The following is a 26005-nucleotide window of genomic DNA, read 5'->3' as shown; positions in this document are numbered from 1 at the left end:
GGCTTGCAGGCCAGACTGTGATCACATTTGATCTAGCAGATCAAGGGAAAATTATTCTAGCCCTACTATGTTTGCATGACTGTTTTAAGAACAGAATAAACAGTTGCAAGAAAGTTGGTCATTTGCCAGGAGAACCTATATAAAAAAATCAGTGATAAATAACAGTTGCTGAGAGCAATTTCATGACACACTAGAAATCTCAAACAGAAACGATCATTTACTGAGCGAGTTATAAAATCAGCTTAATGCCTAAGATAAAGTAACAGCTGCAGGGGAAAAAATTGTACAAAATTTCTTTTATTCCAGACTGGCAACCTCTGCCAAGCTGTAGCAAGGGGACTATTCGCTTGAGTAAAGTGATTCACCTCTGTAAATGTTTTCAGCATCCATCTTAGGTGATAACTGGAATTTTAATGGGATATATCAGCGCACTCAGAATTCAGAGCCTAAAGGCACTAAGGGCACCCCCTGGCCCATTTTTCATCTCCCTTTTTCTGACCACTGCAGTTTTGTGCTGTTATATCCAGTTATTTGAAAGGGGGAGGAGGAGGAGAGAGAAAGACTGGAAAAAGTTGCTGTGTATGTATAACAAGACCATCCATGATACCATTGCAGGCTGGAACTAAAAACATATGGTGTCTTGGGAGCAGGCTTGTTTCTCTTTTTAGGCCCTTTGTGCCCTTCTGAAAATGTCAAGAAACTAACGAAAATGTCAAGGCACTGTAATATGCTTACACCAGAGAACTCGTGTCAGTGATGTGTTTACAATGCCTTGGGAATTTTCAACTACCCTCGGCAAAACAAGAACTTAACAAAAGGCCGGGAGCGCCCATTTACAAGGTTGTCTGTCTGCTAAAAATCCTCCTCCTCACTGGCAAGACTCCGCAGAGGGTGGCTAAAGACCGAGTGAGTGTGGACCCCCCCCCCACCCACTCCAGACAGAATCCCCCGGTGGCTCAGCAAGTTAGCAGAGGCTTTTATGAGAAAGCTTGTCCTGCCATTGCTTCTGCTTCTACTGCACTGTCTCTATGGATGAAGAAAACATCCTCTCTGGCTGGTGCAGTCAGTCCCGCGCTGTTCATCTGCATGAAATTCAAATTTTGAAAAGCAGGACAAACACATTGAAAAACAAAATGATAGCCTTGGATTTACCCATCCCACATAGCTTAGAAACCCTGCCGGATGTCTCATGGAGAACACGGAGAATCTTATTTAGAGATCCTCCGGGTGCATTTCATAGGTACTGTACATGTATGACATTGAAAGGCAGCACGGTGCATTCATTAATTTATTGGACTGTGGCTGTGGTCCTGGGCTGTAGTCTCAGCTGAATTATTGTGTGACCCTGAGCAAACAGTTTCACTTTTCTGTGCCTCTTTTTCTCCTCCCAACCTTTGTCTGCCTTGTTTGTTCAGATTATATGCTCTTTAGGGCAAGGGCTGTCTCTTACTGTCTTTTGTACAGCACCTACCACAATGGTCTGATCTTATTTGGGGGCTTAATACAAATAATAAAACCAATAAAATACTGTGGGAGTTGATACCCCATCTCAGCAGAGATCCTGCAGGTGTCAATGGGCAGCAACTGATTGGCTCCGAAGAAAGTAACAATCCGCTTTGATATTTCATAGGAGCCGGCAGTGATATCACAAATGGTGGATTACATCTTCAGATGCCTGCTCCTGAGTTCTAAGAAATTAAAACAAAGAAAAAAGACAAAAAGAAACCAGCCGAGAAAGAAATACAGCAAGCAGCTGACATAGGAGCAGAATTGTCTCAAATAGAAGGTTGCTCAAGCCAGGTAGTTCACATTCAAATCTGGTTCCAAAATAGGAACATCTCCTTAAAAGTTTGGTGATCCTCAGACCCAGGGTTCCAGTTCAGCCCACTGGAGAAAAGTCCACCGCAAAGTTTGATCCTAACCTCTGTAGTGTTTGGGAGATGGCATCCGGGGGTCTCTCTTCAGCCCAGATCTACTCTGGTCAGAATAAAAAAGAAAAGGAGTACTTGTGGCACCTTAGAGACTAACAAATTTATTTGAGCATAAGCTTTCATGAGCTACAGCTCACTTCATCGAATGCATCAGAGGTAAGCTTATGCTCAAATAAATTTGTTAGTCTCTAAGGTGCCACAAGTCCTCCTTTTCTTTTTTGTGAATACAGACTAACACGGCTGCTCCTCTGAAATCTGTTCAGAATGTGTGTGAATGTTTTTCACGGAGGGCAGGACCCTCAACCTGCCAACCTTCATGAAAACCTGGGAATTCACAGCTGTTTCCCTAATTTTTAGATGGCTCTCAGATTCTCCCATGAGATCCACCCCCGCACAGATTCCCCTTCGAGCCACAGCAGGGAACTCACAGTTACGGTGGTGAGCTGGCTCAAGACAGACAGAGCCACCCCAAGCACAAATCTTACTGACATCAGCGGTAGCTGTAGGTGCAGAACACCTTTGAAAATCAGGCCAAATGTCAAGCATGAATGGCAGCTAATGATCAGGGACTGCCTCTTCACCCCAACAGCTGACACTACAGAACACTTCTCTCTGCAGCACTGGCAGCTGTCTGTGCGATTTCCAGCCAGAGATGCAGCGCAGGCAAGAGGAGCATAAACATGAGAAAAAAACGTGAACATTTATTGGCTTTTGTTCAAAAAAATTGAGTGTTTTTGGTAAAAATTTTCCACTGAAAACTGCAGCATTTTGGAGGTTTCAGTTTTTTCATAAAAAAAGAAAAATGTTTGCAGGAAATTTAAAAAGAAAAACCATTGAAATTTCTCATGAAAATAATTGGAATTTTTCAACCAGCTCTAGTTGCTGCTGATGGCCTGAATGGAAGATACAGTACGCGCTAGCAGACTGTTGAGGAGAAGGGGGAGAGAGAGCCACTACTTTTTTCTTATATAGCATTTTTCATCAGTAGATCTCAAAGCAGTATTGTTACTCCCATTCTACAGATGGGGAAACTGAGGCACAGAGCGGGACGTGATTTGTCCAAGGTCACCCAGCAGGCTAATGGCAGAGCCAGGAATAGAATTCTGGTTTTCTAAGGCCCAGACTAATACAATAGACTCTAGGCCAAAGGGCCAGCAAAAGTACAGAGAAGGGGGGTCCTGAGGTTGAGATGTAGGGCAAGAGGTGTAAATGAGAAGACAAAGAATGTGAAGGTAAAGAGCTGGGCAGTTTGCAAGAGGGCCTGGGTGGGAAGAGAAGACATCTTGGTGAGTGCTGAAAGTGGAAAAGAGAGAGAGCACTCCTTAGCAGGGAGAGAGCCGGCTTGGAGTAGCTTGCCAGAGCTGAGAGAAGAGAATAATAAGATAAATAATAATGCATGGAGGAAGGGAAGCTAAAGGGAAAAAAAGAGGAGAAAAAAAACAGGGAGGGGACAGAAATATGATACTGAAGGGGAAATGGGAAATCACAGGAGAAAAACTATATTAAAAAGGACTGGTAAAAATTTTAGTATGGGCAAAGGTACAGAAAATTCAAGCAGCTGCCCCTTTGCCAGAAGAAATGATCTCTGCTTCTTTTCCATTTGTGTGTTTGTCTTGTTTCTCTTCAGAAGGGGCCCAAGCCAATGGTAACTACAGACACAGCCAGATGTAGAAATCCCTTCTACTTATGTGCAGTGTGTTATGCTTTGACTCAGGCAGCCTGGGTTCAAATTGATCCTCTGAAGTGGGAGGAGAGAAGGGGGGGGAGTGTGAAGGAGAGAAAGGGTCTGAAGAAAATCAGTGGAGAGATGAGGAGAGGGAAAGAAAGAAGCGAGCAATGTTTGAAAAGCAGTCAGTGCTTTGGTATTGCTTATATCTAGATGGGCCTCCAGAGTCACATTACGTAGCATAAACATTTATAGGGAATATAAACCCTCATGCTTCCCACCACAAGGCAGCTAATAATCCCCTCCCCCATGGGCAGGCAAAATTGTTCATTATGAGGGTTCTTGCCTCTGCCTCTGAGCAAATAGAGCATTTGCTACTAGCTCCTGTCAGAGACAGGCTGCCAAGCTCAATGGGTTGCTGGTCTGCTCTGGTGTGGCAACGCCAAGCACTTGCTGGTTGTTAATGAGGGACTCCACTCTTTCCTTTGAATTTTAAAAGCTTTGAATACGTTAAGTGCCCCTGACAGGTGCTGGGAGCTTACTGACAGCATAGAAACTAGTGCTGCTCGGAAAGTGTCCAAGAAAATGGAAATGCAGTTTTTAGCTATTGTTGTATCCCAGCTCCCATGTTTCTGGTCAGCGCTATGAGAAACCTAGAGCTTCTGTTTATGCATGCACCAATGCAACTTGTGGATAAGAGGGTAGTTCCATTGCACATCCAGGCCACCACCTCTGTTAAAATTCCTAACACATGTGGTCAGTTGTGGTGACGGGTTGTGTTCTAGGAAAAGAAGTTAGTCTACTAGCTGAGGGCGTGGATGGTCCAGACAATAGTGCACCAGCAAAGGAGTCAGGAGGTGTAGGTTTTTATTCCTGGCTTTGCCATTGACTTGAGCCCTAATTCTGCAGTTGGATTCCCATTGGCAAACCTGTGCATCTAGGCAGAACTTTTCTGAAGTGGGGCTCCTTGCCAGTGAATCCAATTTCGGGGGTGGTATGTAAGCTAGGACAGGTCACCTAGGGTAATATTTTCAAAAGTGCCCATGTCCCATTTTCAAATCCTTTTTCAAAAATGACTTAGGCACTTTGGAGGTTTTTAGTGAGACTAAGGGTTTGTCTACATGAACATTTCACTCACGGCAAAATCTACCCAGCACTTGCCAGCTCCAACTGTCCATGTTGAGCCTGCAGACATGCATTAACATGTCATATAGGATCTACTCCTGTTTCAAAGGGGACTAGAGCAAAACACATGATTGAACTGTTAATGTGGATCAGCAGAGACCTCACTGACAGTTGAAGCACAGCAGGCTAGCACAGGGCAGATTCATGCTCCAGCTTGCTGCGAACCAAATGTTTGCATAGACAAGCCTTTAGTCTCACTGAAAACTTCCAAAGTGCCTAAGTCATTTTTGAAAAAGGATTGAGTCTCCTAATGCACTTTTGAAAATTTTACCCTTAACCTCTCTATATTTCATTTTTCCCTATCTGTAAATTGGAGATAACTACACTTTACCCACCTTTGTAAAACACTTTGTGGTCTGCCACTGAAAAGCACTAAACAAATGCCTAATATTACTATCCTCATAATTATAAACATATTTCAAAGACACTAGTGAACACCCGTCAAACACAGAGCACTTGGTCTCAACCATGGACAAATGTTAATTGCATAAATATAGGTTCCCGAGCCCATTACCAACCCCCTAAGCTGCATAGCTTTCCTCGTATTTAAAAAGCTTATTCAGGAATTTTTAGCTCACCACTGAACTTTTCAAATAAAAAGTCAAAGTCAACTGCAGCAGTGGGTATGAACTGAGCACTGTGGGGAGGAAGGGGTAAGTTAATATTTCAGAGGCACAATACACAGCCATGAAATGTGATCACAACTGAGAGATGTGTGGGTTTATGTTTTTTCTACATTCAAATAAAAACAAGGCTGAAGCTCCAACAAAATACTGAGCCAGGACATTGTGTTGCAGCTTTACATGAAAATTTAAGTTTCACCTGAACACTAATTAAATATTTGTTGAGAGAACACATCAGCCATAAGCCTCTGTCTCTGCCATTGGAGCTTCTGATGTGTTTCCTTTTTTGAAAGGAGAACTGAGAGTAGCTTTTACAAAGTTTCACTTCACCATCCTGACCTGAAAGAAACACAGTGCCTAAAAAGTAGTGACAATAGAATAGTTTCCTTGGGGTTCTGCAGAGAGTCTGGAATTGGGGCAGATAGATTAATTCGGGGCAGGTGATAACTCTGAGGGTTGTGGGACTGAACCAGGACAAGGCAACGATAGAGGACCTGGAACGAACCTATCTTCAGTTATACCTGTGCAAGATCAATGTGTGGCAGCTGGCATCAGCAAATATCTAGACCAAAGATATTAGTTGCTGACAGTTGGCAAGGTAAGAGTTGTTTTAAAAGGATCTCAATTTACTTTCACTAGAATAGAACATATGGACAATGTGACTTGGAGAGTCATTGCTTTTGAAGATCCAGATCCTGCACCACTGAAGTAAGTGAAAACTTTAGCCATCGACTTTAATGGAAACCCGCAACAAACCCAACGTTAGGATTTACTGGGAAGCTCAGATGTCTGAAGACTGTGCCTGGCAATCCTGGCTGATAATAAAAGGAAACTTTGTTTACTGGGAAGAAAACACATTCTGAACAAATTCTAACACACCCTAAACCAACTTGCTTTCGAAAGGAAGTTAGGATTTTTTTAAGCTTAGATTTAGAAAGCGAAATTAAAAAGCATCTGTGGGAACTTGCTTGAATTATTAAAGATTAATTATGCTAAGGAGGAAAATGAGGACACAGATTATGCTGGGCTCCCCTCGCTTCTCACCAAGTCAGCAGCATCAGGCTAGGTCAGTACTCTCAAACACCTCTCCCCACTCATCAGCCTGGCATCTGACTGCCTGATCGTCAGCATGTTGGAAAAACCTGGAGTCGTGGAGTACTTGGAACAGTGTTGGTGATTCAGTAGGTGGAATACTTCCCTTTGAAATGGTACTTGCCTGTATCCCAAGCATAGTATAGATTCATAGACTGAAACCCTAGCCCCATTAAAGTTAATGAGAAAAATCCCACTGATTTCACCCTTAGATTTTAAGGCTAGAAGGGACCATTATGCTCATCAAGTCTGACAACATAAAGGTAGGGGAAATATTTCCTAATGGTTTATGGTATTAAAGAGCCCATGGAATGTTCCACAAGAGCAAGGGTGTTGGTCACAGGCTTCTGGCAAAGCTGGCATATTCTACCTCCATAGGTGCCCCCCTGCACTTTCAATCCCCACTAGGTGCCCCCCTGCACTTTCTTCACTCCCTGTCCTAAACTTGTGTAAGTAGCTGCACTGTCCCACCGGTTCAGAATTTCTTGGGGGGATTGTGACAGAGTGCTGAGAGCTAATAGCTGTCCCGGCACTCTCGGCACATAAGATCTGATTAGTTCCCCCCGGAGAAGACTTGATTGAGGAATGGATTACTTAATTACCTAGAAAGAAAAGGACTACTTGTGGCACCTTAGAGACTAACAAATTTATTTGAGCATACGCTTTCTTGAGTTACAGCTTACTTCATCGGATGCATTTACAAAAATGCATCTGATGAAGTGAGCTGTAGCTCACGAAAGCGTATGCTCAAATAAATTTGTTAGTCTCTAAGGTGCCACAAGTACTCCTTTTCTTTTTGCGAATAGAGACTAACACGGCTGCTATTCTGAAACCTGTCATTAATTACCTAGCAGACTGTGGAATAGGGGCACTAAGGAGCTAATTGTCCCATCAGCTGGGAGGGTAGTTAAAAAGCAGAGGAGGAAGTACAGAGGAGAAAAGGCTAATAGAACTGAGGGTCAAGGGATTTCAGGTGGGTGAGATCTCTCTCTGCCCCTGGAGAAAGGGCTTACATCTGAAGAATGAGAGTACTTGTGGCACCTTAGAGACTAACTAATTTATTAGAGCATAAGCATCCGATGAAGTGAGCTGTAGCTCACGAAAGCGTATGCTCAAATAAATTTGTTAGTCTCTAAGGTGCCACAAGTACTCCTTTTCTTTTTGCGAATACAGACTAACACGGCTGCTACTCTGAAACATCTGAAGAATGTTATAGATAGAGCTGCTGCACTGGATTGTGATGGTGGTGATAATAGTAATAAATCCCATAGGGTGTTAACAAACAATAAGTATACAAGACTGTGTGGGATTGCAGGGCAGGAATGGAACCTGCCCTGTGACAGGACCCCTTCCAGTTCCTGCTTTCCCCGCTCCTGGACCCAGGGCCTCACTCTCTGTTACCCACACAGTGCATGGGTTGGTGCTGCCAGGAGTCGAGTGCTCTGCAGATTCCCCTCTGCACGGCTGTACAAGAACAGACACCCCCCATGCCAGGTCGCAACATCGTTTGGCCTGGTTGCCCCTCTGCCTGTGCTGAGGGGTGGCCAGGTCAGATTTCAGTGGTGTAGTGACCACGCACCCGATGCTCTGCACTGCTCGACCAGCATCAGTACTGATTTGGTATGGGACCACTACTTAACAGTGATTGAGCCATGGCCCCTCCGGCTCCATGGCCTATGGGGACTTTGAGCAAGTGCAAAAACCTGGGAGTGGGGGCATTCAGCTCCCAGCCCCTTCTAATTGGCACCATTGTGTCCCACCCTTGGGGTGGCTGTGTTTTGTTGGTGATAGAGCATTCCCCATGCACAGTATGTAAAATGCTTGGAGATCTTTCAGAATTGAAGATGCTATCTAAATGTATGGCGCTTCTGTGGAAGATGCAGATAACTACAAACTATCTCTGTCTGGTGTTGGGGTTTTTTTGTTCTGATTTTTTTGGAAGTGAAGAGGAAGGACAACTGCTGATGTGGGTGAGAAACAAATAAAATTGCGGTAGCTTCGGTCATATTTGTTCTGTGTGTGCTTTTTAAGGGGCTTCAAAGCACAACAACTGTCTCTGTTGCAGGAGCTTGCTAACTATTCCCAGTGTCAGCAGTCTGTCAATCCTCAATTTGAGTATTTAATATATTGTATGCTGACTGCAGCTAATGTTTCTATTGACAGCCGCTTCTGGGCTTGGTCTCTCTTGTGAGAAATCTCTTTTTACAATCTTGCATGCCATCAAGACATTCTGGTGCAGAATAGTGAGCAGCTCAGCAATAACACCACCAACTTCATTCACTGTGCCCTGGTGAAAAGCTTTAGACAAAGGGTATCTGTGCCAGGCGGTACAGTGTTTAACCTGAATTGTTTTAGCTTTACAAAATACAAACAATGACCCCACAGCTGGCCTAGTTTTTCGAAGGTCTGCGCATCCACAAATCTTACTGACATCAGCGGTAGCTATAGGTGCAAAACACCTTTGAAAAACAGGCCAAATGTCAAGCATGAATGGCAGCTAATAGTAAACAAGTCCCTTTCTTTCCTCAACTTTTTTATTTTTTGGAATCATGAAAATACTAAAGGTTGCTCTACCCAAGTGCAGGACACTGGCTGTGTGTATTGCCTTGAAAAGGCAAACCAACATATAATTTACAGAGGGAAAGGTAACAGAAGCTCTAAGCGCTACTTTGTTTTTGTTCAAGTCTGTTCTCATTGTTATTGTGGAGTGGTTAAGTGATTCATTAAGAACAGGGAGCCAGATCCTCTGCTGATGTATATCAACATTGCTGCATTGATTTCAACAGGCCTACACTGATTTACCTACAGAGAAGATCTAGTCTTAGGTGTTCAGACACAAATAAAGAAAGTAGAGATGGGCATGAGACAAAACACCGGATTTGAACATCATAACCTTTGAGGAACTTGAAACCTGAATCTGACCTTCATGACTGGTCTTTATTTCCTTAACGAGCTGACCCACAACTCCAGTTGCAAACAAATCCCAACACCAGAGAATTTTTCTGTCTGACTAGTTTCTTCTCTGGCCTTCTTCATTTGCAGAAACAGTATTGTAAGCTGCAATATTTGTCACTATTACTATAACATTTTACAATTACAATTACAATCTACAATTACAATTTAGTAGAGACAGAGCTGGTAGATTTTTCTCCTGCAGTTTCTTTTTCATTAATTTTCAGCTGTTTAATTTAGTCTTTGCCAACCCTAGAATTGTTTATATTTGCAGTGAATGTTCTAGGAGTCTGATTCACCCCTTGGGTTCTGCCAGCTTATGCTAGGGGACCCAGAGATAGCCAGCTGGCACACCCCCAGAAGTAGATGGGCTGGCCTATGTGGGGGCTGATGCCAGGCTGGCTGGGAGAGGTGTTGATTTACCGTCTGTTCTGTGCTGTCTCCAGTGGTGGGACTCATAGAGCCTTGGACAGACTTTAAAGCGCCCACTGCAAGAAACTCAAAAGAGCTCTGAGCATAATCACTGCCTACTGAAAACTGATCCCAGGTTTGAGAAACTAGTTCAGATGCTTTTCCTATTGAAATCAACTGCAAAATTCCCATTGACTTTAAAGGGAGCAGAGTTGTGCCCATTTGTTTTTGTGCCGAGACCAAACAAATGCCCTTGCCCCAGCTACTTTTCTTACCTCTTCTCTAGTTTTACAGTAGATGTTCAGGATGAGTTCCATGTAAAACATTGCTGACCATATAGATTTTTTTCAATTTCTCTTTTTGTGTGGGATTAACAATGACAAGGATCTAATATGGGATGAATTGCAGCCCAATCAGTGTCACGGTAAACTGCCTATGAGTTATGTAATACACTAGAGAAGCCCGGCCATAAATCCTGACCGTGCTCGCTCAATGCAGAGGTCCCAGACTGCAGTGCAAGGGGGACAGGGCATGGGTACCCCATGCATGGAGTGCATGACCACACAGAACATAATGTACCCATGACTATGCAGATCCATCAGCCAAATCTCACTGTAAGTGGGGAGGATGCAGGAGTGTGGATGCTTCTGTAGCTCTGAGACTGCAGTAGCACCCCTGGAGCAATTGCAGAAGGAGGGCTCTGATCCTCCACTCTGATTCTCCACTCCAGTCATCACAGGACCCCCTCCATCAGAGCATTTGCTTGCGCTCAGCACAGGGGGGCAGGATTTGTCCCAGTTGTCCCAGGGGAGTATGTTTAATGGCAAATGCATTTTTCTTTCCAGATTTTGGGCCTGATTCTTCTTCTGCTGAAGTCATCAGCAAAATCCCCATTGACCTCAATGGGAGCCAGATCAGCCTTTAATCATGGTGTATGTTCTTCCCCAGATTTGCTTGCAGAATAAACCAGTTGCTTTCATCTCTGGTTCCTATCCTCTACTAACCACTCACTCCACTCCTCCAGTTCTGACCTTCCCTACCACATACTGCGGAATCAGATGCTCTTTCTCTGAGGCTGCCTCACCTCTCTGGGACTCCTTCCTTTCCTTGAGCTCCTTCCTCTCTTTAAAATTCACCTCTAAACCAACCTGCCTTCTGCTCCACTTACCACTGCTTAGCTCTATACAGTGCTTGCTGATGCTACACTACAAAAATAAATTGTATTTTGTGAGTAGAGTAAATAGCCCCTCACAGGAGGGGAGCAAGACAATTTCCTAGACCCTGCCTTTGATGGTTTTCATCTGGCAGTGGAATTAAACTAAGTCTAAGGACTGGCAGGAGCAAAAGGCAATCTGCACCTCTAAATTTTTAGCACTTGCTCTCCTCGGGCTTATGTCTGCATGTGAAGGAAGGTGTGATCCACAAGCAACAACTCTCTTGCATCTGACTGCAGGTTTGTCAACTCCACAAAGGGCTCACTGACTTTACCAAAGGAATAGTTACGGTCTAAGTTCTCTCTTGCATCCCAAGCAGCCAATCATGGTGCAGGGGATTATGCCAGGACTAGGTAGCAGAGCCACTGATCATGCCCAGATTCCTAGTCTGCCCCCAAAATATGGGCATGCAGAACTTCCCAAATCCTGCCCCATCTGCAAGGCAGTGCAATGGCACTGGTTACACTGGGTCTGGAGCTGGAGAAAGGGAGCAGAAATGGCCCTCAAGTGCATATGAAATAAGAGCCACTACTCTCCAATGTCAGTGCCCTACAGCGTACTTATATCAGGAGCAGGAAATCAACTCTCATCCACCATCCCAAAGTACATTAAAACAAACTGGCTGGTAAATTACCTCATAGGGATCATTACTGGGCTAAAACCAGCCCTCCTTAGCCATGCAAAACTCCCACTGACGTCAAGTGAAATGCACTGACTTGAAATTAATTAACTAAATTAACTCTAATTGAAATTAGAATCTGACCTTCCTTGTCTACAATTTTAAAGTGGTCTCTTCTCTCTTCCTTTTAGAATATCCAGTTACATTGCCAGCAAGGGTTCAATGCTGTTTTTCTCCCTCATGCTCCCCTTCATGAAAGCCCCTTATACTAATAATAAAGTGCATCAAGTTACTTGATCTCTATCAGTATCTCAGGAAAAGTATGTACCTGATTCCCTTGCATACAGCTGGCCTTTTCCATATTTCCTTTTCACCTGAGCCCTTCAACCCTACACCAGCATTATCTATGAATCTTTCCTGTTAATAATAAAATCACTATTCTATATATACTCCACGTCTTGGCTCTCTCACACGATCTTCATCTTCTCTCTTCTGGCTACCACACTAATGAAACTAATTTCCTGGGTTGTTCGGCGCAAGCATCCTTGTTTGCTACCTATTACCACTCAGTCCCTACTTAAAACTCACTTCTTCACTGGTGTTTTTTTTTCAGTCATATGACTGACTATCCCCCCTTGACTTAATTATGGTATCTCCATTAGTACTGTGTGTCACAGCTGCCATATAAATGGTAACAAATTATTGAATTTACTTCAGGTTCTTAACATGTTTGCACTTAATATTTATTATAATTTTGCAACTTGGATAGTTCACAGGATGTAGGGTTGCTTGTGAATGTCCTAATAAGTGCACATTTCTCCAGCTGCATTTGACAAGAAGATTGTAGTCTTTTCTCTCAGATGAGGTCTTCATGACCATCACCTGTGACTTTTTCACCTCCAGACTGGAATATCGCTCTTCTTAGAGTTGTCCTTGAGGACCACACTGGAACTTCAGCTAGTGCCGAATGCTGTTACCTACTTATTTAGCAGAGTTTCCTGCTGGGAGCGTATTACATCTGTTCAACATAGATTCATGAACATTAAAGCCAGAAAGGACCATCATGATCATCTAGTGTGACCTCCTGCACATTGCTGGCCACAGAACCTCACCTGCCTATTCCTGTAATAGACCCCTAACCTCTTGCTGAATTACTGAAGTCTTCAAATCATGATTTAAAGATTTCAAGTTACAGAGAATCCACCATTTACACTAGTTTAAACCTGCAAGTGAGCCGTGCCCCATGCTGCAGAGGAAGGTGAAACCCCCCCATGGTGTCTGCCAATCTGACCCAAGGGAAAATTCCTTCACAACCCCAAATATGGCGGTCAGTTAGACCCGGAACATGTGGGCAAGACCCACCAACCAGACACCTGGGTAAGAATTCTCTGTAGTAATTCAGAGCCCTCCCTACCTACTGTCCCATCACCAGCCGTTGGAGATATTTGCTGCTAGCAGTTGTGGATCAGCTATATGCCATTGTAGGCAATCTCATCATACCATCCCCTCTATGAACTTATCAAGATCAGTTTTGAAGCCAGTTAGGTTTTTTGCTCCCACTTCTCCCCTTGGGAGGCTAATCCAGAACTTCACTCTTCTGATAGTTAGAAACCTTTGTACGTATTCTTCTGTGGCTCTCAGTTAATTTCTGGGTGAAATTCAGCATGCTGCTTGTGTGGTTTGAGTCTCTGCTGCTTCTAAGCCCTTCTCCCTACTTATGCTAATCACAACAATTGAAATCAGAACTTCTCCCTGTTCTGTTGTAAACAAGAAGGGTCTAGAGTTCTCAGGGGTCATCTACTTTTGAGTCATCTACCTTCAAATTTGTTCTTTCTGCTGATATGTTACAGCCTGAATTGTTGACTTTCAGAGCAGCTGGAAGGCCCGTTCTAAGCAGAGGCATTCTTTGATAGGACAGGTTTCTCGTGTGGTATGCTGAATGGTAGGAGTGTTGTATGTTTTGTATGTGTTTTTAATATATTTTAAATTAGTTGAATATACAACTTGAGATCAAGGGATATGAATTTTAAAATTCTAAAATTACTAATGAGATTATATTTTATTTCTAGAGCTATAGGATATACTGTCAACAGTCCAAGTAGCTGCCTGAGACCACAAAAAGGCTAGTGTCTCTGATTGAATAATTCGTAGTGTATAATTTATTTTTTTAAATTTCACCTCCAATTTTTAATCATCAATACGTCATGAGATTTCAAATGTACCAGTTATTTGAAAATATTTCTGTATTTTTTTCACATTTTCCCCCCCACATAGGTGAAATTAACAACTGCAGAAAGTTCACTCAAGGCTTATGCACTGTCCAATTTAAGAGCTCAAAATAGTGTTAAGCAGTGCATAGGCCTGGTGCAGACTCTCTGCTCTGAGGAGATGTTCCCGCTCTACAAATAGGTGTCAGACAATTCATTGGGGATACTCAGTATCTGAATTTCAAAGTTCACACTGTGTTGGTTGATACGCAAAATCACATCATATAAAGTCTGTTCCCTGACTGGATGGCAGTGAAAATTAAAATGCTTAGTATTGTAATTGAATGTATTCTAGCTGACAACTATTTGAATACAAAATCAATTTTTCTCAAGTATTGACACCTGAAAACACAATGGCCACAGACATGACTAAATCGATATTTGTTTTGGAATTTGTCACAGATCCACAGGATCGGTGCTATGGCCTCAGCTTTGAAACAGCCCCTCAGAAGAACTCCCTTCAGTGTCTCAGACCTCCCAAGGCATCTCACACTTCCTCCAGGATAAGTCATGTGGCTTCCCTGCCTCCTTAGACTAGACCTCTGGGCCTTCAGAACTCCTGCTTTGCATTGTGAGCTCCGTTCAGTGAGTCCAACTGAGACAGATCCCAGTGGAGACTTGTACACTCTTCAGGGACTAATGCACCTCGCCAAGCATGTGCAGTGACACTCACACAGCATTGTCAAAACAGTAGGGTTTATTAGTCGTCTGAAACACAGCATAGGAAGTCCACAGGTTAGCACAGAGGAATGAAGATTAAAGCACAGTCCATTCTGGGTAGCCCAGCGCCCAGCCAAGCTGTAGTGAACCCCATTGTCCAAGCTCTGTCTCTCCGTCCATCCGACCTCCTTGGTCTGAATCCCAGATTAGAAACCCCACCCCAGCTACCTCCGGCAGCCAAATCTCACTCCTCTCCAGTTCCTTGTTCCTGAGCTGGGAAGACGTGGCTTAGCCCCCCTGCTGAGAAGCAGGGAAGTCCATATTTCTCTCGGTAATTGGTTGCTAGGTATCAATGTCCTGGCAATTGGATTTGCCATTGTTTTCTCAGATGCTCCACTGGTATGGGGACCAAGACCTATACAGTTAAATGACACCCATATCTATGGCTCTTCACCTACCCTGAAAGCAAACAGCCCTTTCCCACCCCTTAGGTATCAATACAGCACACAGGGGAAACTGAGGCACACACAGGCTTCAAAAAATATTACAAGAAATTCCCACTTCATCACAGAATTCAAATGAATATTCATGTGGAAAGGTTTTCACTATGTGCTCAGATACACTATTCAGCACCTGTACCTAATTCCTATTGAAGCTGATGGCCAAACCCCCCTGGATGTCAGCAGAACCAAGACTAGGCCCTGAAGGAACATTTACAATGCAGGTGGGAGCAAGTCTCCTAGCCTGGGTAGATAGAGCTATGATAGCAGGGCTCAAGCTAGAACACAAAAAAAAAAAGCAATGTGGATGTTCGGACTTGGGCAGAAGCTCGGTCACCCAGACTAACCCAACCCCATAGACTTTAGAGCCCAAGCTCCAGCCTAGGGTGACCAGATGACCTGATTTTATAGGGACAATCCCAATTTTGGGGTCTTTTTCTTATATAGGTTCCTATTACCCTCCACCCCCGTCCGGATTTTTCACACTTGCTGTCTGGTCACCCTACTCCAGCCTGAGCCACAATGTCTACATTGCCCGACCTCCAACTCTGCAAGTCTGGCTACCTGAGCTGGAAGGCTTGATTCCAGCTGCAGTGCTTAGTCCCTTAGCATGCAGTAGTCGATTAGGCTGAGTAGAAGAAACATTTCCAGTTCATCTAGGGTAGCAAAGTCCTTTCAGCTGGTGTTGGTTTCTTCGAAGTGTCAAATGGATACTCCTTGAAAATGCATTTATATTATTACAAACATAAATGTATTCATTATTGCCAATCCCAAATATTTTAAAATCATTAGATGGGCTTTTAAAACCATGAAATTAAAAAAATTGAGGGGGAAGTGTTCTTTTTATTTGCCTTCTGGTTTTTGAGCTTTTAGGATATGCTGGAGTCACATTTTCCAGCTTTTCTCATCAGCCATGTGGACTAAAAACTTTCTTTTTTTGGTAAATGAAAGCTGAGATCCTCATGTATTCATATGACTCAGACAACTCGGGCTTTAAGAAACAGCACCAATTATCACAAGACTCATGAGAGTCAACAACACGCATTGGTGAATAGCGCTATCACCAGTATGACTCTTTTGTGGTCACCTCTGGACTGTAGTACCTTGGGCCAAAAAGGGGTGAGAGCACCGTGGCAGTGACAGTTGCACTTCCAACCTTTAAAAGAGCTGACATCACAGATAATGCTAATGCTGATCAGCCTAGATGTACTGCAATCATACCCTTCAGTTCCACCTCAGTGATTTAATCAGCTCACTGTCAAATGCTGGCTGGAACTACTATATAAATATAATAATTACTGGTATATACCAGTTTGCAATAAAATGTAATTTCACTGGATTAGAAAATGCCATTCTATTGTCAATTATCTGCAGCCTCTGCATTGGTACTGAAACAAATGATGTTTTTAGACTGCCTCCTCTGTACTGCTATTGCAAAACTCTTTCTGCTCCAGGGTATTAAGTCATCTCTTTCTTGTTTATGAGATTAGGAAGTGTTGGGTGCAGCTTTCTGGATAAAGCTTTGGCTGAATTGGACCCTGTGCACCACAGAGTCTGACTGGGGGGTGGGGGGGGGGAAGAGGAACTGCACAAATAGCCCCGAACAAAGCCTAAAATAACAAGAGCTGACGAAGGCAGTTTCAGCTCTGCACAGCCATGGAAACGCAGATGTGTATCAATGAGGTAGGATTTTAGCAGGGATGAACTCATCTTGAATCCTTGTTTGCTTCTTTCTGCTTTTCCACCCAGTGGCTACCCCCACCACACCAAAAAAAAGCCCCATCTGAACCTCAGCTCCGGTGCTTTGGTTTTGCTTCCTTGAATGTTCATTACTTCCTTCATTTCTTCCTAGCATTTTGAGCCATCTCTATATTTGTACAGGTAATAAGTAACTAATTCTTCTCTTTTAACAGAGAGCTAAATTCTGTACCTCACAGCATGCCCGATGGCCTTGTGGGCTGAGAATCTCCACAGGAGTGGAGAATCCTTCTTTCCTAAGCGCTACATGCACTGCATGCTAATTGATAAACTCCCTCTCTGCCCAGGGGAGGAAAAAGACTGCTGGATCCACCAGCTTCTCCATCACTCTGCCTCCAAAACCTCCTTGAGGTCTGGGTATAGTGAGTCACTGCAGAGTTATGCCCTGTGGCACAAGGACTTCAACTTCTGAACAGACTCTATGTATCACCACACTTCAGATTCTGATGTGTCCAGAGCTTCCATACCCTCAGAAGGAGAATACCTGGCTCTAGTAACAGTTAGAATATAGGGGGACTGTATATTCTACCCTGCCTTTCCCCTCTGGAGTGGGCTTTAGCATTGAATGCCATTTCATAGCAACTCCTCTGCTGGCCTGGTGGTCTCTGTCATTGCAGAGCCCTTCCACTAGTGCTGTGCAAAACTCTGTGATTTCGGTTTGCACGACTCTGGATCCCCATTGAGTTCATTTTGAGTTTTGAGTCCATGTACCTTGAAAATGAAAGCAAAACAGACTAAACTGGTGTGTTTTGCCTGGTTTCAAGTTTTGGATGGCATACCTCAGCTCAGGCTCATGAAACCTTGATAAGCCTGACCCGATGGGTATAGAAAGAAACACCAAAGGAAGTAAACTCACCTGGTTTCAGGATTTGTCACAAAAACGGGAATCCCAAGGTGACCTTCCTTCCAGGATTTCCCCAAATGATTTATCAGTGAGCCACTTTCATCAAAAGTGTAATAAATACAAGGCACTCAGGAGTTTTAGAAAAAATCAGCTTGGTCCATGGGCTCTAAATATGCATCTTGAAGAGTCAGAGGAACTATAGAACTATAAAGTCAGTGCTATTGAAAGCTAGATGGAGAGGATGTAAAAAGGAATTTCCTTTCTCTTCTCAAGGTTCAGGGAGTCTATGCCCCACAGTTAGGAGGAAAGGCTCAGTTCTCCAGAAGTACTTAGACATGTAACTTCCATTAATTTCAGTGGAGCCTAAAATGCTTTTGAAGATCTCGGCCAAAATGACTATGATAGTTAAACAAAAATATAAAGAGAGTTAAAATAAACTAAGAAGTGTGCCAAAATTGGGAATTTGCAACAGACCAGGATAGGTCCCTAAAACAAAGAGATATCTAGCATTTGGAAACAGTAAATGGTAGAAGTGGAAAGATTTAGAATAGAAGGACAAGAAAATCAATATTTAAAATGTATGAATAGCTTGCATTGCATTGGTCAAACTTCTGTGCATTGCAATCAGAGGGCACTGGATGGCTAGATATGGCAATGAGGGGCACTTTGGAGAGTTCTGGGTTCTGTTCGGGGATCATGGGACAAATACCTCTTCTGTTTCCTCCCCCATTTCTTATCTATGCAAGTATGAGCTGCTCCATGCAAATTCTCCTACTTCTATTGCAGAAATGTACAGGTCCCCCTGCAAAAGGACATCAGCTTTTAGTCCTTGTGATCATTCCACACACGCTGAAGCAGAAAGAAATCAAAAAGGGTTTATTTTTAAATACAGATGTACAAACGCCAACCTGTTTGTGGCATGAAGTGAGTGTGATCTGCTCATGACCCCTGCATTACCTCAACTCAGGATAAACAGCCGTCTCAGCAGATCCAGACATGTGAGGACCAAGTCGGTCAGAGAAAGGGAAAAACATCTACGTGTGCCTACAGATTTATCCATGACAATGAATTTCATTATTACATTATTTTTCCAACCCCCACCCCACCCTCCTCCGCGTAATGTGCAATCACATCTCAGTAATAATCGCTCCGTTACTCTGACAAACAGGGCAAAGAATGCATTCGTTGTGAGCTAAGAAAGCTTTACAAATATTGCTGATTTAGCCAGATCGCCAAGCTTGCAAACATGGGGTAAATTCAACTGAAGGTGGTGAAGAAATATCCCAGAGAAATAGATTAAGCATTTAAGTGTGCTTTTTGTAGTTGTTTAGAGTCGGTGTCTCTGCCTGTCCTTAATGGGGTTCACTTGCAGATAAATAACTACATGCAAAATAGATTACCCTAAAGAAGGGCTTAAGTTCAAAAAAAAATTGTACTGGTTGGTGTTAGTCCAAAATGGGAGCAACCATTGGCCCATATCTAAGCGCTGCTCTTTATTGTCATGGTGGCCTGTTTTCCAGTGGAGTGGCAAAGCTTCCACCACTCACAGTGGGAATCTGCAGTTCGTTTTCTGTCAGAGCAAAATGCAAGAAAAATAGAGAACAAAGACCCTGTCCATATTATAACTATGACCTGGGATCCTGCAGCCAATTGGAGGGACAATCACCTTAACCATGAAAGACTTACATGAAAGACTGTTCAATTTGCATCTACGCACCATCCTATCACAATTGTGCTTGTGCTTATGCACCAACCCCACTGCCTATCCCTGTTCATCTCATCAGCGCATTCTGTCTCATACTGATACAAGCCATGTTTAGAGCCAAACTTCCCAGTAACCGGCTATTGTTATTTATGGACCAGGACCCCATTGTGGTGGTATAGTGAAATTGTAACCTGTCACTTTATATCATCAGGGTGTTTTTTTTCCTGGTCTTACTTTCAGGGTAAAGAACTGTCTGGGAAATGTGCAAACAGAGCCTAGCATCACTCAGTCTGCGGCTAGCCAGCCTAGAGAAAGAAGGGATGAGTTGTGCCTCTCCATTTTAGGAAGCAGCCTGATCTTTCTCCCCCCACCCCCGCTGTTTTGGGTTCTTGTATGTTATTCTGAATTCTAAGAAATAAAACAATGTTACATTACAAGCTTGGGAAGAGTATTTTATGTTTTTGTCTAACTTCTCTGTTTGTATGTAATGAAACATAACAGTTGTGGTAAGCACTGCTAGGCACTGTGCAAACATAACAAGAAGACAGTCCCTGCCCCAAAAGCTGACAATCTACATAGGCTACAAATTCTGTTGAAAGTTTCCTTGTCAGCAGGAACGTACATTACAAAATTATCTCTGTCTAGTGCACTGTAACAGCTTCCTGTACTATTATCATTTCATTGGTGGCTAAATACTGGTTTTTGGGCACTTTATAACTCTTTAGATAGATCACAGAGCAGTGTGTGCTTATCCTTGTAATGATAGGTATCTATGTTCAAACCGCAAACCAATTTGGAGACAAATTCCATAACATGAAGCACTTATTGCAGATGGTGAAAGATGTGTAAATGCAATAGAAAACAGCTGATTTCCAAACTGTACAGATAAATTTCATCCTTATTTTATTTTTTTTAAAAAGACAGAATTTTGCAATGATGGTCAAAACCAATAGAACTTATCACAGTGAAGGAACTAGCTGGATGATCAGGACATTTCTATTTTTTGACAGAAAATTAGGTTTTCAACTAAATGAAACTTTTTGTGAAAAGTATCTGTTTTCAGCGGAAAATTTCATTTTGTCACTGAAAAACAGAATGTCTGAAAACCAAAATATTTTGCCCGTAAACCAAACCGTTTCAATTCTGAAATCTTGCTGCAGAAAACCTGAGACCTGTAGTGTGGTAGCCTTTTACTCTTATTCTCCTTTATGGGCCAGGCTTCCCAGCTCAGCTTCATTTTCCACAAAGTACTGTAGCCATGCAACTGCCATGATGCACCCACCCCCTCTTACTACCAGGAAAGACTGTGATGCATCATGGGAGATGTAGTCCAACCAGGGAGTCTGGCTTATCATAGCAAACGGGAGCTTAAGGCATTCAAACTACAACTTCTATGAGGCACCACTGTGGCATTTCAGAATCAAAATATTTGGGGGTTTGTTTTTTTGCCCACAACTTGAAATTTCACACAGAACCCCCCACACACACACACAATTTGAAAGATCTTCGCTCGTGATCTTTAGATCATTTGGTGAAAACCAGTCTAAGCTGGTAATCCACCAAATGGTAATCACAATTTGTTACCATTTGGTGGATATTCATGACCTAGGTGAAATGAGCTGATGGTCTTAGTTCATTTCTCAGTAAACAAGGTACACAGGAATTGCCTGACTGGATTAGACTCACGGTCCACGTAGTCCAGTCTCCTGTCGCCAGCTGAGGCCAGTTTCAGAGGTCTCACAGGAAGGTGTAAAATCCCTTTATTGAGCAATAAAACCATTTAAAGTACAGTCGTAAAATTGAAATCAAGCCACTTCTATTTTGGTGCCTACATGTGGATTTAGGAGGTTTGAAAAATTTGGCCAGTGTCTCCAGGGCTTTGCTGAAGGATTTCATGTTTCATGGGCACTAAACGTTTTAAAAGTTACTACAGTGTTTTGGGCCATTATTCAGAAGTATTACTATATGTTTACATTATACTTATAATCAGGATCCACTGTCCCAATTGTGTGTATGTACACAAATACTATGTGTGTGCATGTGCACACACACACACACACACACATAAAATGAGGCAGACCCTACCCTGAAGTGCTTACACTCTACAGACACACCAGACTAATGGTGAAAGATAGGAAGTGACTTACTCAAGGTTATACAGGCAGTCAGTAGCACAGCTAGGAATTTAACCCAGACCTCCAGAATCACTGCCCATTGTCTTACCCATAAACTTCCCTTTCTTAGTGATATTTTTTTATTTCAAAAAGATCAACACTGTAAACCAGTGTAGTACCAATAGTTGCACCCTTTGAAAAATCTCTAAATTCTCTTCTGGATTAAGAGCAAGAGAAAACTCAGCTAAAACATATTATGTGGATTGATAAAACTTGACAATATTTATCAAAGTGTAACATAGTCACTTGTTCGAGGGACTTTAAAATGCTTGCTAAGTTTTTAATTGGAAATGGATACCATCGTGACTCCCTCTGCTCTTGTTTTCATGTGCATGCCTACCAACAAGGAGATCATGCCCAGAATGAGGTGGGAATGATACTGTTTTCTCATTGTGACCATCACTATGTCTTTTGCCATCAGTTTGCAGCTCAGTCGTAAGGGCTGGCTTGGTGGGACTATGGTCAGCTTTCACATCCACTGTCCCTCCCCAGTCTAACAGTTCAATAGCTTTACATCCACCACTGGATGAATGGAAAGAAGAAAAGCAAATCTGTAGAACATGTGCAAGCACCATCCTGAATAACTTCAAAGGAGAAACACTACATCTTTCTCCCTTTATGTGGGAGGGAGGGGACCATGCTACCACTGCCACCAGTCCACACAGAGTCCTCCATGGAAGTTAATTCTAGCCCTTTTGCACAGCTCTGGGCCTTGGCAACTGTACTTAACCTTCCTCCTCCTTCTCCTTGCCCACTTGGACCATCTTTGTGTGTGTAACAAACAGGCCCACACATGGCAAAGGAAAGCAGTGATTGTCAAGTCAGGCTAATCCTGAGTAGCTGGGGCCAGTCCTGTGCTTCTGCAGCCTTTCACCCCTCCAGCCTGAGACAGCTGAATGCATTTTTACTGAAATGGGAACCAGCTAGGCTGGTCACCAGAGAATTAGGACCTTCTGAGTCCTCAGTTGTACTCACCATCTTTCTGCTTTGGCCTCTTCTCTTTTATTCACAGCCCAGTTGGCTATGGCAGGCTGTCAGCTCAGAATCCCAACACAACACAGAGGGTGCCATGTAGCTGCTGCCTCTGCTCTGGCACAGGTGACTGATTCTCTTCTGCCCCATCAACTCCTCCTTCCCCCAGCTAGGAGTGTTCAGAGAGGCACAGGGGATTCAACACCTGCTTGCCTCCCAAGGCAGGGTGAGCTCCTCCATTCCCTCTATGCGGCTTAACACACAGCTTTGGCAGAGTCTCAAAGTATGAGGGGGGCAGGGGAGCTGTGGAGGAGAGAGGAAGGAATCCCCTACATGGGGTGAGAGTCAGAGGCCATGATGGAGAGAGAAGTTTCTGGGTGGGACCTGACCAGAGGCATTCAGAAAGGTGGTAGCACATGTGGGGGAGGAGGAGGAGGAGAGACAGCAGGAATAGCCATGGGGAGGGAGACTGAGGAAGGAGCGATTCCAGAGATAGGGACTGAAATGGGGCAGAACTGAGGCATAGAGAGATTCAGGGCTCAGTCATGAGCCCTCTTACATGGCTGTGCAGGGAAGCAACCCTCTTCACTCCCCTGCATGGCTTAACCACCTCACTGGAGCCTACCTGTGGATGGAGAGGAAAGTAGTGCTACCAAGCTGCTACTCCCCCTCCAGTGCAGGTGGATGGGGTGTGGGTGAGCAGGGCTGTGTAGTGGACCTGCCTTTAGCTGTGTCCTCTCTCCCTCCAACTTCCCCCAGCCAGTTCAGGAGTAGGGGGAATGCCCTGACAGTAAAAAGACAGCACCTTGAACAAGGGAAGAGTATCAGATTGTCACCTTTGGCTCACACAGGATAGTGCATTCCCTGCTCCTGGAGCACAGCAGGTATGTGCCGCTCCTCACTCAGGCTGGACTGGTAGTGATAATCCAACGCTGTGTGGCTTATTCAGGGGAACGCTGGCAATCTGTGACAGAGCCAGGGATTGTCCCCCTCTCTCTCTCTTAATCCCAAGACCCTCCTTCCTAAAAACATCACGTTCATTTAAAAAGAAAAAATGGAAGAAAAAAACATAGAGCTTTTCCCTCCAATGGTCTGATTTTTTTTGGTAAAGCCTTTCGCGTCTGCTTTCATTTGTGAAGCTAGCAAGGAATTCTGCACAGCTCTCAAATGGCAATGTCTGTACCATTATTTTTAAAATGCAGACGCGTGTTGTATCACTATATTATTTTCTACCACAGCTAGAAAAGTCCTCTGCAAATCCTATTCTGCAGTGGCACGACAAGTCGACAATAATATTAATGGCAGAAGCAGTACAACTCGACATAAGGTCAGTGTAATGGTTGTGTGTGTTTATTCAAACTTGATTTATGATTTTGCTGCTGTATCTAGCAGTCTTTCAGTCTTTCCCATTGATAAAAAGGACAATTGCCCAAGCGTACCATCACTATGCTTTATTATACTGCTTTGCTCGCTAATTTTATGAGGGTTTTCTAATTCATGTACCTGAATATCATTGAAGAAATCATTTGGGTGACAAAAAATGTCCTGTGTTTGTAACTACAGTCTATGACTCATTTGATTCTTGCTGTGGAAGTCTAAAGATAAGATATTTCAATGGAAAATCAATGAAGCCATCCCACAACGGAAATGGAGATCGCACGTCAGTGAGCTCTTAAAAATGATGTTCCTACCCCAAGAGGGACTACAACTTTGAAGGCGAGAAAAGCTGCCCTAGAAGGAAGAGTTGAAGTGAGATACACTGGGACAGAGTCCCCGACATAGCTTGTAAGAGATGAAGCATCCTTCTACCAAACAGGTGTGACTGTACTGATTTGGCTATGAGCAGCCACTACTGATCATATTGTCATTTTGCATTGCTTTCACAAAGTGTGAAATGGGGTGGGATATTTTCATAATATTTTGTATGAACAGGGTATGTGCCTCAGTTTCCCTATGGTGCATGGTTAATTAGGCAGTGGGAAAAGGTCACTTACTCTTAGGACAGACCCAGAGATCCCCCATGCCAGGGACAATCCAAGAAGACAATGACCATCCCAATTGCCTGGACATTTGGCACCTACCACCTAATGACTATGGATGGCCCTCCCTCTGTAGGAAGCCAGCCAGTGTGACCAGCTGGAGAACAAAGGGCTGAGGAGGGGGGCCAGGTAGGAACAAGGACAAAGCACTGATGAGGGGCCAGGTGGGGTTGTTAAGTGTGGGCGGCTGGAAGCGGGAGTTGCTCCTGGATGGGGACTAAAGAGGGGTCAGAGGGCTGGGCGGACCAATATGGACTATGCTGTGACTTTCTGTTCTCCGTGTTAACCAAGGACTTTCTGTGCTGTGTTCCAGACATATGTAAACTCTTCTGCTTTTACAACGCTTGTCACTGACTGAGAGTCACTCCAGTTTAAGGACGTTGGGGGGGTGCATGGCTTCCTTTGGGTGTACACATCTCTCTGTCTCTCAGGTGACCAGCTCAGATGTGCTTGCTGGAGGAAGCTCATGGTGTGAAGCAGGGGTGCTGAAGGCTCTGAGGTTTGGTCTATGGAGGCAATGAAGCCAAGTGGCTGACTCCCTAGTGAAAGAGTGTTACCCGAAGAGGGCTGGCACACTGAAGGGGTCCTCCCAGGACCTGTCCCAGATTTGTTCAAGAGCACCAGACCTGTGGATCTGAGACACAAAGCCATAGTGTTGTTTTAGTGGGGAGGACACTCCTTGTGTGTGTGATCTGTGCTTAGCAGGGGGCACATGTGATCATTGGCTAAAATTGTCAGACGAGTAGCAGATACTGTGATACTTTCTAAAACTCTCATGCCCACATGCTCTCAGGTGCTATCTCTAAGGCAGAGGTCCCCAAACTATGGGGCATGCCCCCCTCAGGGGCATGGAGGAAATCCGTGGTTGTGTGGCTGAGGCCCGGGCCAGCCACCATGGGGAGGTGAGGGGGCAAGTGCCACCCTGCTTTGCTCCTGGCCCTGGCCCCGACTGCTGGCCCCAGCTGCCAGCCCTGCACCCGGGGCTCTGCTGCTGGCCTCATGCCCATGGTTCTGGGGGAAATTCCTTCCCAATCCCCAATGTAGCAATCAGTTAGACCCTGAGCATCTGAGCGAGACCCAGCAGCCAGTTCTCTGTAGTAACTCAGAACCTTCCCCATCTAGTTTCCAATCTCTGGTTGTTAGAGATATTTGCTAATATGCCATTGTAGGCAATCTCGTTCCCGGCCAATGGGAGCTTCGGGGGAGGTACCCACAGGCAAGGGCAGCGCATGGAGCCCTCTGGCCCCCAACCCCCACCGGGGCAGCAGGGACATGATGCCAGCCACTTCTGAGAGCGGCGCGGGGCCCGCGGCGCCATGGGGGCTGGCAATCCCACATGCCAGATCCACAGCCCTGAGGGGCCGGATCCAGCCTTCGGGCCGTAGTTTGCCCA

This window comes from Dermochelys coriacea, chromosome 1 (assembly GCF_009764565.3).
Source record: "Dermochelys coriacea isolate rDerCor1 chromosome 1, rDerCor1.pri.v4, whole genome shotgun sequence".
NCBI lineage: Eukaryota > Metazoa > Chordata > Testudines > Dermochelyidae > Dermochelys > Dermochelys coriacea.
Note: the sequence above shows the minus strand (reverse complement) of the source record.